General features: G+C 42.1%; 1 pseudogene; it reads right to left on the reverse strand.

Moving 5' to 3' along the window:
* Positions 1–8,053: 8,053 nt before the first annotated feature.
* On the reverse strand, positions 8,054–14,611 carry LOC147451314 (uncharacterized; annotated as a pseudogene).
* Positions 14,612–16,016: the final 1,405 nt, after the last annotated feature.

Consider the following 16,016-nt stretch of genomic DNA (forward strand, 5'->3'; position numbering starts at 1 on the left):
TGGAAACAAGTGCCACATTTTATATATTTATTTATAAGGGGGACTCTAGCAAATGGGTGACTATTTAGATTTTTTGATTGAGTGTTTGTTGCTTATTAAGCTATAGTGTAAGCTTCAAGATTTGAAATTAGGATGGCTAGATTTTGTATATAGAATGGTAGGAGAAACATGAGCCAAAGTCCTCCGACTGACTAAGATGCTATGAGATGAGAGTTTGGTCCTTGTAAAGTAGAAGAAAATTCTTAGTTTCGGATTCACTGTACTTTTTCTAGATGCTAGCATGTAGACAATAGGGAAGTATGCGGCATCTATCTTTAATTTCTAGCAAAAAAAAACATGTCACCGATGTCTCCTGGCTGGGTATCCTTTGCATGGCCACAATCATGTCATATGATCTTTTCAAGTTTACATATGCTATTTAAACTTGAAAGTATTGAGCCTGTGACAACTAAAGCTAGATTTGCCGCCGCATGGAGTCGTCGTGACTGCCCATCAAAACACCTTTTTTATTGCTGAGTGACAAGGGTCAGTGGCTTGCAAAGTGGACTTTCACTGGTGTATTCTAAGTGTGAAAATTTTCTTTTATGCCTTCTGAATTTCTTGAAGGAGGGGGACCTTATCTAAGAAAGGCCCAACTTTTTGGTGCATTGGTCAACACCACATTATGCATATATCACTTTTTCATTAAGGTTCTTTGAGTATTTTGTCTTGGTACGTTGTTTATATCCAAAAAATGCCTAGATGCAATATCTACACCTTAAAAGTTTTCTTGCTTGAGCCTTGAGCTTGAATCATGAGGCTATGAAGTTGAGCTTGAGCATTCTTCTCCTGAAGGTGGATGTGCCCTCAGACATGTGCCTAAATGCGTCCCAAATACGCTTATTTTTAAGTGACAAAAATGGGTCTTTCTTTTGATTTTCAAACTGATCAAAATGTCAAAATTAGAATGTTTCTAGGAAGGGGTACTACCGAGGGAACACGTTCTGAAAGTCACGGAAAGCATCCAGGTTGTGTCAACTCTAGCAAGGAAACGACGAGGTCTGTATTTTCGTTTACGTGAGGCAGGAGTTCATTCCCCTCTTCATATCCTCATTCAATGGATCTTCTCTCTATTGCATGTTTTTTAACACTTAACACTTTTTAAAAGGAACATGACATTGAAGGTGAGAGTCTTGTTTACTCTCCGAAAGCCTGCCTTGTTCCCACATCTCTCAGTATGTTTTCTTACTCCAAATATTTCTCTTGCATATCTATCTTGGGATTCTTTCCCAAGCAATTTCTATTAGAATACTCCCATCTCTAACACCCCCACCTTGGCATCTGTCGTTACGACTAGCAACACACGAAAGAATCACCATTGAGTCTTTTGGACTCCCCACTTGCATGGGCACTGTTCGGAAGGGTTCTCTTCCATCTCCCATACTAGATGCATCTTTCATCATTATGCTTCACTGCAATGGAAATTGCTAGAGGTGCTATGGCAACTCACAACGTAGTGCACCAGGGAAGTTGCCTCGTTTGACTTGTGTTCCATAGCGGCCTCTTCATAGGGGAGATGAAATGTTAGTCCCTTGCCGTTTCCATCCTATCTGTAGACTTAGCACAAGCCAAGTGCCAGATTCATTACATACACAACATGGCGAATGTACAGCATGCTCGTAGTCGGAATATGGTAGTATTTGGCCAATTCTAGAAATGGTGGACTGATGGTTATATAGTCTTGTGGTTAACTGTCATGCACTTATAATTGCACTTTCTTTATCGTGAGTGTGGTCTTTCCTGGATTCGTGCTCAACCCGCAGCCAAAGATTGGGCTCACCCCAAGCCCAAGAGCATGGGGACTATGATGGATGTCTCTAGCACAAGTGATGACATCCCATACTACCACTCCCACGCATTGATATAGATATGTGGTTAGAATTTCCTACATAGTCCACCAACTGTAGTGATTACAATAGGTAGTTCAAAAATAAGCATATGGTCATATTTATAGGACATTTTAGCTGCCCTAATCAAAAGGGCCCTTATAGTGGTCGGACATATCGCATACGCCCATCCCGATGCCTTGGGGTCTAATACTTCCCTCCTTGTTTTTTAACGATTGGCTAAGCAATACCCTTGGTTATAAAACCTTGGGAATGACTCTTTAAAAATGTGATCAATTTTCCTCGATGCTTCCACTTGATCAAAAACTCAGGGTAAGAAGTCGTTTTGGACCTTTAATCCTTTGATCAAGAACCAATCGGGGCTCGATACGAATGTAGCACGTGGTATTTGTCAAATTCTGGATTTATTGTAAAGGAAGAATCTACTCATCCTATGCCGTCCCTCTTTCAAGCATCTAGAGTGGAACATCGGATGGTTAATACTCCTTGAAGGTAAATCTAATTGTACGACACATCGCTACTCTTCTTCAGTATTTGGAATGGACAACAATGTTGCAAAGATGATTGCGAGCATTTACTTATGCGGATCGTCTTGAGATTTTCAATATTGGTTAGTATAAAAGGTCGCCAAATCCCGAGTTCTCTTTACATTTTCCTTAGCAACGATGAGCATCTATTGCGTATCGTGCAAGAACTCGATTATAAATTGCATCTTCATGCCCTTGAGTCCAACGACAATGAGTGGATTTGGCTCCCAACCATCCATCAACAGAAATGAGTGTTAGGTGTAGCAAAAGACTTTCAGAGCACAAGATCTATGCTTCGCACAAAACACAACCTTCGTTCTTACTTTTGATATGACACTAATCATATAGAGAGAACTGGAGACATTGAAGGTTGAGAGAGAAGAAAAAAAGAGAATTATTAATGTTGTGGGAAACTATCCCAAGAGACCTCAAAGATCTATCCATCTAGAGTTGAGAGAGAGAGAGAGAGAGAGAGAGAGAGAGACAGACCTCATGTAGGGTCCCAACCACCCTCTTAGGGCCCTCACTCCTATAGTGGAATGGTACTTCTTATTGCACAAAGGTTACAAGGCTGATGTGTAAGCAGATATGGCGTCATCTCTTGGGTTGGATTAGGGTCATATGATTTTGCTTGAGGCTTTGTATTGGGTTGGCCACCCCACTTTCATTATTATCTCACTTTAGACATGGACCTCATTATTGAGGAGGGGTCGTGGATTTTTGGCTTATTACCCCCGGTCTATGCAAGTATGTATGGATAGGGAGGACGCCCCTACTTCCTCATAATTGTATCACCACTCTTGATTCAGAGGACCCAGGACCCTTGCAGGCTTGTCCCATCAGCATTTCTCTCCTATGACGTTAAAATAATCTTCTTCTTCTTCTTCTTTTGCTCTCATTGTGTCTTCTGCTTCTCTCTCCCAAGTGTGTTAGATTGGTTATGCCATTTCCCTTTTGAATAACAAGTCTTGAGTTCAACTCTCCTCATCGGATAGATCTTTAAGGTCTCTTGGAATAGTTTCCTACCATGTTAAAATACTCTTCTTCTCAGGTGTGGGTGTGTACTAATAAAAAGAGGAAAATGGTATAATCTTTCTATCACCCGAGTGTGGTAGATTGGTTATGCCATTTTCCTCTTGAATAACAAGTCTTGAGATCAGCTCTCCTCGTTGGATAGTTTCCTACGACATTAAAATACCCTTCTTCTTCTTCTTCTCCTCTACCATCGTCATTCTCTCTCTTTAAGGTCTCTTGGATAGTTTCCTATGACGTTAAAATAATCTTCTTCTTGTTGTTCTCCTCTCTCATCGCCATTCTCTCCCTCTTCCATCGCTTGACTAACCTAGGGCTAGGCGCGTGCAAAGGGACTGATTTGACACCAAGAATTTGCAAATTTTTTGTGAGGAGTCAAGTGTACTCTTTCTGGATCCAAAGGGTGTTTCCAGGTATCTCTTGCTTGGTATCCCTTTCGTTTCTTGGAGATCCTTGCCGGAGATAGGAAGCAAAGGGGGGGGCAATTGCAGATCTTTCCTCTCTAATTTGCGTTTTCTTCCCCCAAACACTTGGTGTGTTGCAGATTGATCTCTTGATTTTGCTAATCCTGTAAGGTGCAACGGAAGTGAATGTTGAACTTTGCTCAAGATGAGTGCTCCGAACTGTGCTCAAGGGTTCCTTTTACTTACGGAAGGGAGAGCCATCCCTTTCTTTAGTGAGAGAGAGTGCAAATGATCACAAACAAAGTGGATAACACCGTGAATGAAGGTACTGAGACTGAGAGATAGAGAAAGAAGAACACGACACCAAAATGTTGTCCAACCCTCCTCCAAGGACCCCACTCTCTATGGCGAGAGCGGTCTACTAATGATTGCACAAATCTCTACAATGGTCTAAATGCAATGGTCTTGCCGACGATGAGGACGACGACGAGACGGGATGAAATCTGAAAACGCTAAGGTTTGAAATCTACAAATCTTGTATCTTTTGAATTCTGACTCTATGTCGGGGACGATGGCGATGATGCTGAAAACGCAGATGCTGAACTCTGTGAATAGCGCGTTGAATCTTCAAACTCTGGCTGATCTGACCGTGTGGCGAGGATCTGCTGCGAGAAGGTGAAATCTGCAAGGTTTGGGGGCTGCGGTACGGACTCTAGCTGCTAAAAATGCAAAACGTTGATGCAAGTGAAGGTTCTGTCGTTGAGAATGTGCAAACACTGAGGCTAGTCTGCAAATGCAAAAACGCTGGGCTGATTTGCTATATGTTCCAAAAATGCTAGGGGATCTCCTAACGATAGGCTGATCAGCAAGTTGCAAAACGTTGGGGCTGATTTGCAAGTGCTAAAAACGCTAGGTTGTTCTGATGGCTGAAAAACGCTAGGAGTTCCTGCCGGGGGTCTTGCTGAGAAGGTGCAATGTCAGAACTTGATTCCCTGCTGCCTCCTCTGCCAGAAAGTGCTAGTGCTAGCTTTTCTTATATACTGACTTACTAGAATTGCCCTACCTAGTTTTCCAACAAAGTCACTTAATAATAATAAGTGAAAAATGGCTAAAATAAAATAAAAAAGGTTCTCTGCACTGTAAAATGCTCCTGATGGGTATTGACTGTGATCTGATGATCATGCTGTGTAGAACTAGAGGAAATGCAACTACTCTAAGTGTCTGGACATGCACGGTCTGCGAACAGACTCACAAAGTTGCCAGAACACTTCCTACGCTAATTGAACCCTTGTCATGAAGTAGCTTGTCACATGCACATAGGATTAGATGTGCACGTCACATCCCTTCCTTTTCAAAGCGAGGTATTGGTACCGAACTGTATGGTGTCGACGGAGATCGCCAACAGCGTCTGAAATCCTGGGAAGGACTCTTTGCCAGTCAACTCTAATGCGTGGGTCATGCAATACTTGAGCTTCATAAAGGTATGCAACGCTTACTTCTTTGGGTAGCACCGAAAGCAGCACGAAGTCATTTGTGGCTGCGTCAAAGCTCTAACTTCGACTATAGTGGTGGATCTACCTTCTTTAAGAATCTCTGAAGAGGAAAATTCCTGAAACCACTTCCAACACAAAAACATGAACATACCCATTCCATGTAGAGTGACTGGAAAAAGACTATTCTTTCGAAAAAATTGTGCCAATGCAGATGAACAAAGTGACGGAGTGCCAAACCATTCATCCAACACAAGCAAAAAAATGGGGTCGAATCTTGACTTTCTGATCTAAATCTATCAACTGTGGAAAATCACAATGGAAATGCCGATGCTTCATGCTCAATCCTTCTTGTGCTCTTTCGGATACTGTGTCATGCCAAGGAAGAGACATGGAATGAGGATTCCTTGAATGTAAACATTTCATCTTTTCATGAGTAATTCGCATACATCTATGCTCATTCATAAGTGAATCGTGTTCATCGTACAATATGGTATGCCTATGAAAAGGGATCACATAAATACGGTGACTAAAATACAGGAAACGGTCACGAATGAAACACTCGAACAATGCGTACTGACTAATCATGCACATACACGATACTTCCTGTGGGGGTTCTTTGGACCTCGACTCGAGAGCCAAGATCGATTCTCCGTGATCGATTGAATCTGCAATGAGGTTAGCTTCACTAGAACAAGCATCAACTAAACCATCATCCTTGTGAACAATCACATCTTGATCATGCAAATCATCATGCTTGTGAATAATCACATCGTTATCATGCATATCATGTGTGTCGTGCTTTGGAGAAGAAAAGACTAAGATAATCTTCTTCTCCTAATTCTTTTCAAGCCTCGCCTGCATATTAGAAATGAGAGATGAAGAATGAACAACTTCCTCCCCATGAATGACAATGGAAGAGTCACTTTTAGATTGAAATTGTAAGTATTGGCCGCCCAATCAATGAGAGGGTTATGCTCGTGAAACCATCGAATGCCTAAAAGCATATCACATCCTGAAAGAGGAGAGACTACAAATTTTCTGCGGAACAACACATCAAAGCACTCTCGTATAATGAGAGAGTCCATACCGGGAGCGAAGCCCAACACCTCGAAAGGAGATGTCTTGCTAACCTCCAAGTGGGCTCTTTCGACAAGAGAGTCACTAATCACATCATGCATACTTCTTGGATCAAACAATATGATAAAATGCTGACCCTTCACATGACCATAACACTTAATGAGAGACTCATCAATGGGAGGATCATGAGAAAGTTGGGTCATACTCGTGTTCTCATTTATGGCATTAACAAAGGATGTGGGTTCTGTGGGTTTATTCGTTAGATTCAATCATAGGACATTTTCTTTTTATGTGAACCTTGATGTGACAATGATAACATCGACCTTCCTTAGAATAAATGCTTTGTTTTTCGGACGTGATGTATCCTCCTAAGATTCCTTGTGCTGCTTTTTCATATGGGGTGAGCGTAGGTTTAGTAATTGTGTTAGCTTTACCCTTAGATTCATTGTGAGTGTTCTTTTCTGAGAGACTAGAGGAAGATTGGTTAGAACGGTTACCATTTTTACCATTCTTACCGTTTTGAGGGTTCTCAGAAGTCTGAGAGGTACTTTGCAAAGGCTTGTTCTCCTTAGTCTTTCTCCTATTGTGCTTCATCTCCTGTGCAAGAGCAATCGCTACCGCCTTGTTGAGATCGAAGGGGTCAAGGACTTCGACATCAAACCTGATATAGTCATCCAACCCGAACATAAAAGCCTCTGTCCACTTCGCATCCGATTTGTGTAATTGGGTGCCAAGCTGCAAAACACAGTGGAGAGGGAGAAAGGGGAACACACCCAGCACACAACACAATGCCTCACTATAGCCCAGGGTATACACAGCGCCCCAATCCACTAGAGTTCACCTTCAAAACTCAACACTACCCGCAAGCAAACCATTGCTTTCACACAATCATACGCACATACGCCTTGCAATGCACCAGACAGACTCAATTGCTACGCTCCGCTCAATTCACAGCCTTCCGCACTCACACAACCTCTCTCTATCTCTCTTTGCACGACAAACCTCGGGGGGGCACACACGTCTACACACACCCGGAAACACACGCACACCAACAGAGAAGAGAAGGGGGAAGTGTAATGGGGTTGATCAGGAAAGGCTTAGACAGATTCTGCATATTCTCTGATAATTGCCTAACACTTAACCAACCACCAATACAGGACTACACAGTATGTATGCACTTCAAACCTTCGGATACTTCATCGACAAGATCAAAGGGAATACATATATCTCATATTTATACTTAGGATTTCATCAGTTATTCATCAGACATAGATCAGAATCAGAACAGACAATAGACAGATAGATATAACTGCCACCTTCCATTTCCCATCATCATCACACACATCAGCGTCATCCCCTTACTTCCTTACATCATCGAAGATCACAAAAGATACAAAAGCCCCTACGAAAAGTTACATCCTTTCACATAATGTCTTTTCCTACTTACTTCCTAATAGGTTTCTGATTATCTCCTGAGTTGACTCTGACCTGATGACTTCCTGATTGGAATCTGAAGTCATCCTGACAGTTCCCTGACTGCATATTAATTATGGTAAAGGTCCCCTTTACCACCTGGCACACCCGATGGTACCAAAAAGAAACTTTTTGGCGACCTGAACCCTCAATTCCCTTGATCACTCCTTTTGTTCAACCTCCAGCACACCATCTTCTTGAGTAAGCATTTCTTCAACTTTGTCCTCCACATTTTGCAATTCTGTATCTCCCTGATCATCTACTATCAACTGTTGCAAGCTTTCTTCTTCATTAATCTGCGCCTGCTGCATCAGATTTGTTTCAGGTACAGTCTTCTCCTTTTCTGCAACCACACTGTTTTGCCCCTGATCTGCAATCTCTTCAGAAAACATTTCCAATTCCTGATTATCTTTTTCCACATGCTGTGCAATTGTATCCACTAAAGTATCCAACATTGGAGTCTTTAGTACATCATCTTCCTGAACACCCTCTTTTTCAATCTGTTTGCTGTCCTGTGACTGTTGCTCAAGGAGAGAGTTATATTTTTCATGTAACTCCTCATACTGAAATTTCAGTAACTCATACTCCTCCTTGTTTTCTTCTTTGGCAAATATTTCATATGGTTTAGACATCACTTCTTCTAGCCTGACTCCCAGATTTTGCCAAATTTGTTCTCCCTGCTTCCTCAGTTGAGCCTTCATGTCTTCAACCTCCTCAGATGACAAGTACCATCCATCAATTGACAACTCATCATCTGTGCATTCTCTAATTTACTTTTCCACATCTTTACAGGCTGCCACTCTATTCAGCAGAACCCTGTTGTCTGCTTCTAAAGCTACACTAGTATTTGCTAAATTCCCCAACTCCATAGTCAATACTGATTTCCACTCATTCTGCCACACTTTGTACATTTTTGCATTGCTCTCTCTTCTGTGCAAATGACCCTGAAACATCTTTAACTTTTCTTCCATTTTCTGATTTTGCTCTGATGCTGCCTTGAGCTTCTCCTGCAACTCTTCAATTTCCTCCACTGTCATTGTCTTTTTACTCAACTGCCTTGCCAATTCTTCTTTCTCCTCCACAAGTTTTCCATTTGTCCTCTCCAAAAGTACACTGTTCATGTTCTGTTTCTCCACAAACTCCTTTAATATCTCTACAGACTCTAAGGCTTTTGAGTATGTAACATCTTGAAAAAATTGTTTAGCAAGAGACTGTTTGATATCCTCTTGCTTCTTTCCACTCTCAGTCTCCTTGGTCTGCACGACATCTAACCTTCTTTTCTTCAACTTGATGGAACGCTTCAATGGAGTTGTCTGAGCCCCCACAAGCTTTATCTGTCCATCTTCCTCTTCAGCCCAGAATTTTGGAATCTCTACATCTGTATTCAACCCCATAGTTTCCATACATTCACCATGTGAAAACTTTGCTGACCACATACTCTTATATATGCCTGTCTTGGACTCATGATACTTCTTTGTCTTCATTTCCCTGTCAATCATCTGCTCAGAATCCAACAGTTCATGCTGCCCAAATACTTCCTGACTGTGTCCTTCCTATCTGTCAGCCACCTGTCTTGACCCTGATGGTGTCATCGCCCTCAATACACCATTACTCTTTACATGCATGAAAATTGCAGCAATCAAAGGTCCCACTTTTGTACTTCTCTGCACTCTTTTCTTTTCTTTGAAAAATACCTCTGAATGTATTCTTTCATACAACATTGTTGCCCATCCAAATCTCTTACCCTTCTCTGCCATGCTGAGAATTGCATAATTCTCTCTTGATATGTAATCCAACTTCACCAATAACATGACCCTTTCCAAAAACCATTTTATTTGCTGCAATCTCTCTGCATCTGACACATTTTTCAAAGAAAAATAATTGCGAGTACCTTCACTCTTCCCGAATTCTGCATCCATGTCCTCCTCACATGCTTTGTCCACCGCATTATCAATTCCTTCAGGCAATCCAAATACTGTCGCCACTAATGCTGCTGAAAAGTAAACTCCGTGTCCCACCAATCCATTACAATCTATAAGTTGCGCCATCATCATGCCTCTTTGAGTCGTGAAACGCCAGTGTGTCCATGGCAACTATGCATACTCCAATAGCTGAATAGACTGCAGCCATCGTGCATGTTTGGGTTGGAAGGAATCGATCTCCACCTTAAAATCCATGAGATGATGCTCTGTTGCTTGTCTGGCCTTCATTTGAAGCGGTGTCGGCTGCTGTACATCCTCTTCCTCATCGTCGATCTCCACCATTGTTCTAGGGCTTGGCCTTGCCGATCTCAGCCACCTCCTTTGCACCATCGCTTCAAAATCTGCAGCTTCTCTAGCTAACGGCGATGTACGCTGGGCTTGCTCTTCACCTAGCAACACACTCTTTCTCTTCTGCATGGCGGGCACTAACGCTGACGCACTATTACTTGAGATGTCAAGTCCTCTGTCAGTTTGAAAACATGAAAACGTGGTCTCACACTCCACCTTCACTTCTCTATTCATAATACCTCGTACCCCCGAATCGAGAAAATATATTCCCACCTCATTTTGACACTCTTTTTGAGGAACCTCCCCTTCAAATAATTTCAACCGATAACCATTCAGTGGTTTTCCAAACTGGTTCCCAACTTCATCCTGTAACACAAAAGTTCCTGGCCCTCTGACTTCTGCTATCTGATAAGGCCCTACATATCTCAGCTTGAGTTTCCTTGGTCTTGGCCCCAACTTACTGTTATATAACATGACCCAATCTCCTTTTTAAAAAAATTTGAACTTAATGTGTCGAGACACCCATGCTTTCCTTCTGTTCTGCACTGCTTCTTCCAAATAAGCACTCAGAATCCTATCCTCCTCCAATTTCAACAAGGATTCCTCCCTGAAAGGTATAGACTCTTCTGGAGACAGTCTATGCTCAGCTGCAATTCTCAGACTAGGAACTACAAATTCCATTGGTACTACTACTTCTAGTCCATATACTAGCCTAAAAGGTGTCTGACCTGTTGTCACCTTGAAAGCTGTCCTGAAAGCCCACAAAGCAGAATCAAGCTTTGTATCCCAATCCTTCCTATTGTCCTCCACAATCTTCTTCAAAATTCTGATCAGGATCTTATTAGTACTCTCTGCCTGTCCATTTGCTTGTGGATAATACACTGTAGACTTCTTGTGTATTATCGGGTGTGACTCAGTCAACTTCTTGATCACTTTGTTGAGGAAATGTACTCCTTGATCTGAAACCAATTCCACAGGACACCCAAATCTGGTCATAATATTCCTATAGAGGAATCTTGCCACACTACCTGCAATATTATCCCTTAGTGCCACTGCTTCAACCCATTTTGTTGCATAATCAGTAGCCACCAGAATATATCTGTTTTGAGTATTTCTTGTAGAAGGAATAATAGGTCCCATGAAATCCAACCCCCACTTTTGAAAAGGTTCAAGTGGTACCACTGGTTGCAAAGGCATCCTATCTGCATCATTTGGCCTTCCATCCCTCTGATAGACCAAACACTGCCTGCAATAGTTGTAAGCATCCTTATGAATACTTGGCCACCATAACCCTTCCTGAAATACTTTTCTAGCAGTTACTTCATGAGAAAAGTGTCCTCCAACATTGCCCCAATGAGCCTCTGAAAGAACTGCCTTTTGTTCAGCTTTCCCTGAAACACACCTTCTGATCACCTGATCTATTCCTTTCTTGTATAACATTCCTGATATTACCATAAATGATCTGCTCCTCAATGCCAACCTCTTCCTTCTATCTGAAGTCATCTCTTCTGGAAAAAAACCCTCCACCAAGAACTGAAACATCTCATCATACCAATCTTCTGCTATCAGACCTGTCACCACCTGAAACAGTCTCGCATCAGGTAATTCATCAGGCACTCCATCTGGTGGTTCTCCTGTCTCCAATCTGCTCAAGTAATCTGCAATGGCATGCTCTTTCCCCGGTGTATGCACCACACTATAGTCAAATTCCTGAAGTAAAAGAACCCATCTTGCCAACCTGCCTGACAACTGTGGTTTATTAACCATATAGATCAAAGCTTGATGATCCACATGAAACACCACCTTATTGGCCAGCAAGTAATGCCTGAACTTCTTCAATGCATAAACCATGCCTAAACCTTCTCTTTCAGTTACTGAATAGTTCCTTTCAGGAGAGGATAGCACCCTGCTTGCATAATAGATAGGTCTAAACCATCCCTTCTCACTCTCTTGCATCAGGACTGCTCCCACTGCACAATGACTTGCATCCACAAATATATGGAATGGCAAATTCCAATCTGGAGAAATTAGAATTGGTGCCACCACCAACATCTTCTTCAATAATTCAAAGGCCTTTTGCTGATCAGTAGACCATAAGAATGGTACATCCTTCTTGGTAAGATTTGTCAGTGATTGACAAACATATGCCAAATACCTCAAAAATCTGTTATGCCACTTTACTTGTCCCAAAAACCTTGACAACTGCTTCAAGTTCTTAGGTACTGGTGCCTTCAGAATTGCCTCCACCTTCCTGGAATCAATGGCAATCCCTTCTTTTGATATCACATGTCCCAAAAGAATGCCACTGCTTACTGCAAATGCACACTTTTCAGGGTTCAAAGAAAGTCTAGCTTCCCTGCACTTCTGCAAACAGAGCCTGAGATGTCCCAAATGCTTATCTTTTCTCCCAAAAACACTGAAATCATCCAGGAACACCCTCATAAAAGTTGTCAAGAAAGGAGCAAACACTTGCTGAACCCACTTCTGAAAAGTAGGAGGTGCATTTTTCAATCCAAACCTAATCACATTGTAAGCAAACACTCCCCATTCTGTAATAAAGGCTGTTTTTTCTCTTTCCTCCACTGCCATCCTGATCTGATTATAGCCACTAAAACCATCCAAAAAGCTATACATTTCATGTCCTGCAACCGCATCCAACATTGTATCACAATATGGAAGTGGAAAAGGATCAGTCAGTGTGGCAGCATTCAGCTTCCTCCAATCCACACAAACCCTGATCTGCCCATTCTTCTTTGGAACAACCACTATTGGAGATAACCATGTCACCTTGTCAACCGGGTAAATGAAACCTACTGCCAAAAGCTTGTCCAATTCCTCTTTCACCTGCTTAGCATAACTTGGGTTTAATCTGTATCTTTGTTGTACCACTGGGACTGCATCAGCCTTCAGGTTGATCCTGTGTTCACAAAAAGCTGGATCCACTCCTTTCATGTCACTGTAGTGCCAGGCAAATACATCCTTGTATTCCCTGAGTAAACCCTGCAGTCCTCTTTTAAAATTCTGATCCAGATTGACACTGACCCTGACCTTCTGAGAATTCCCCTCTGTTCCTAGATCCATGTCTTCCAAATCATCTTCCCTTACCCTTGAACTTTTTGAAAGATATTCCTCAAAATCTTTCTCTGCCTGTTTCTAATCTGCCTCCAAATCAGATCCTTCAGGAAACAGCTTTCTCTTGCCCAATTTTTTCTTCAATTTATCCACCTTGGGATCATTAGCTACATATTTCTCTGCAATATTTTGTACATCCACTTCAAATATTGGAATGACAGAAGAATTTACCCTCAAAAATTTCTCTTCCTCATCTTCTTCCAATTCTGGAGCCATATTGATTGTTTCTGCATGCAAAGGTCTGCAATCAGGTGGAAGTATTTTGCTGGCCACCATCTTCATTCTCACCTTTTTCTTGCCCTATCTCAATATCACATAATCTGCTCCCCAATGTTGCTTGACTTTTGCTGCTCTAAGCCAAGGTCTCCCAAGAATCATAGGATATGACTGAGAAGACTTTTCCAACTGCAACACCACAAAATTGACTTTAAACTTGAGACCTCCAATCTCAATTTCCTTATTCCTGACAATCCCTAATGGCTGGATCCTCCTCTGATCTGCCATTTTCACTTGAAATGGTGCCGGATCCCAATAGGTAATGTTCATCTTTCTACATGTTTCCTCTGGAAGTACATTCACTCCTGATCCTCCATCAATCAACACTCCTGGCATAAATATCTGCTCCATCTTTACACTGATCACTGGAATTTTGTAATCAACATCTGCAGGTTGCATTTTTGCTACCTCAATCTCCTGATCCGGATCTTCATCTGTCTATAAGTCAATCGGATTCTTTCCCCCATACTGTTGTTGTAACTTCTGCATGAATTGGTCTGCAAAGCTTGGTACCAAACTCAAAATCTGCCTCAAACTGATCTGAGTAGGTGCTTCCATTAATGCATCAAAAAACTCCTCAGACATCTTGACTGCAGCTTTCTTCTGTACAGTCAGCGCCTGATCATGTCCTTTACCAACTCCTTCCTGTATTCTGTCCGCCGGATACCTTACTATTGCCTCAGGGACTTCCTGAGTTTCCCTTCTTTTATCCTCCTGTCGCTTGTTCACTTTATTTATCTCCTTCAATTCTCCCATTCTAATCTGGTCCTTAACCTTCCAGTCGATTGGTTGTTGTTCTTCTTTTTTCTGAACCTTATCCCCCTTTACCTTTCCTGACGACCTGGTTACCACCATAGCTCCAGGAACATTATCCCCCTCTTTAACTCCTTCAATCGAGACACACTCTGTACAATCACATTGGAACAGGTTGCTTGATTCCCCTCTTCCACAGCAGCGCTCATTAGGCATCCGGGCCCTATCAAGCTCCACTTTGGCATTCATCATGAACTCTTCAGATTCCTGTTCTTCTTCTTCCAACATGACAACATTTAACTGTGCAGGAGGCCTTTGTTGAGGCTGGCCGCCTTTATTATTATATTGTACTATAGGGATCCCCCTCTCACTCCTGTGTTTGCACCACAGGGTACATTCAGGTCCCTGTCTGTGCCCTTGTGTTCCACAATAGGTACACGGTAAATTTCCTCCCATTCTGTCCTGATTCCTTTGATTACCCCACCCTTCTTGGGCTTGAAGTCTCTGAATAGGACCTGAATTTCCCCAGTTTCTAAAATTCTGTGGCCTTCCCTGAGGCCCTCCTGCAATCATGACATTCGCTGCAGGTGGATTCATTCTTTGCTGCACCCTTTCTGGAATGCGTCCCCGATAATTTGGATTGTACCAACATCTTTCATCACTATGGCCAAACACTTGACATGTTTGACAATAAGGCCTCTCTGGCATACCCAGTTTTGTAAGACCCAAATTCTTCAATTGACTGATGTCTTCTTTTCCAAGAACTGTCTGCTCCCTGCTTTTACCCTTTTTCTCTTTGTCCTTCTCCTGCCTAGAGGATTTCTTCTTTTTCTTCTTACTTTTCTTCTTCTTTTTCTTTTTCTCTGACCAATCATCATCTTCTTCATCAGAATCCTTTTCAGACTCTGAGTCTTCCTCATCTGAGGAGTCATCTGTTTCTTCATCATCTTCTTCATCCTCTGAATCTGATTCTTCCCTTTTGGAAGATTTCTTTCTCTTCTCAAGGCTTCCATACCTTCTTTCTGCCCTTGTGGCTGCTTCCACCAACTCATTGAAATCTGCTTCATTGTTGATCACTCCTCTTCCTGCTACTGAACTGCGCAGCTCCAGATTCAATCCTCTACAAAAATAATCGCCCAACTGTTCAAATGATGGCCTCTGTGCTTCCAACAATCTGTTGTTGAGGTTTCTAAATTTCTGAGCATAGTCTTCCACTAGAAATTTTCTTTGCTTCATCTTTCTCATTTTGATCAAGATATCCTCAGGGGTCTTTTCCTCCCTGAATCTTGCCAAAAATCTGTTTCTTAATGCTTCATATGTTGGAAAAGCTGCAATACCATACTGCATAAACCAAGCCATTGCCTTCCCCTGCAATGTGGCAGTAAAATGCTCCTTCTTGGTAGCATCATTATGGATCACATTGTATCCACTTGCCATCCACCTGGTCTCAAACTGCCCCACATGACTGTCAGCATCCTCCTTGGATTTCCCGTTGAACTTAGCCGCCCCCACTTTCGGGTTGGTGAGCCATCACTACAGGTTGTGGTTGGAGTTGATTCACTGGTACTGGTACCGGTACTTGTCCTTGATTTATTTGTCTCAAAGGGTCAAATGGTAATGGTGGTGTGTGTGTTTGAAACTGCAGCCTTCTTGGTCTAAAAACCTGATTGACTGCTAATGCTCCCACAAACCT

The sequence above is a fragment of the Adiantum capillus-veneris genome, chromosome 9, assembly GCF_014529385.1.
Source record: "Adiantum capillus-veneris isolate H3 chromosome 9, ASM1452938v2, whole genome shotgun sequence".
Lineage (NCBI taxonomy): Eukaryota > Viridiplantae > Streptophyta > Polypodiopsida > Polypodiales > Pteridaceae > Adiantum > Adiantum capillus-veneris.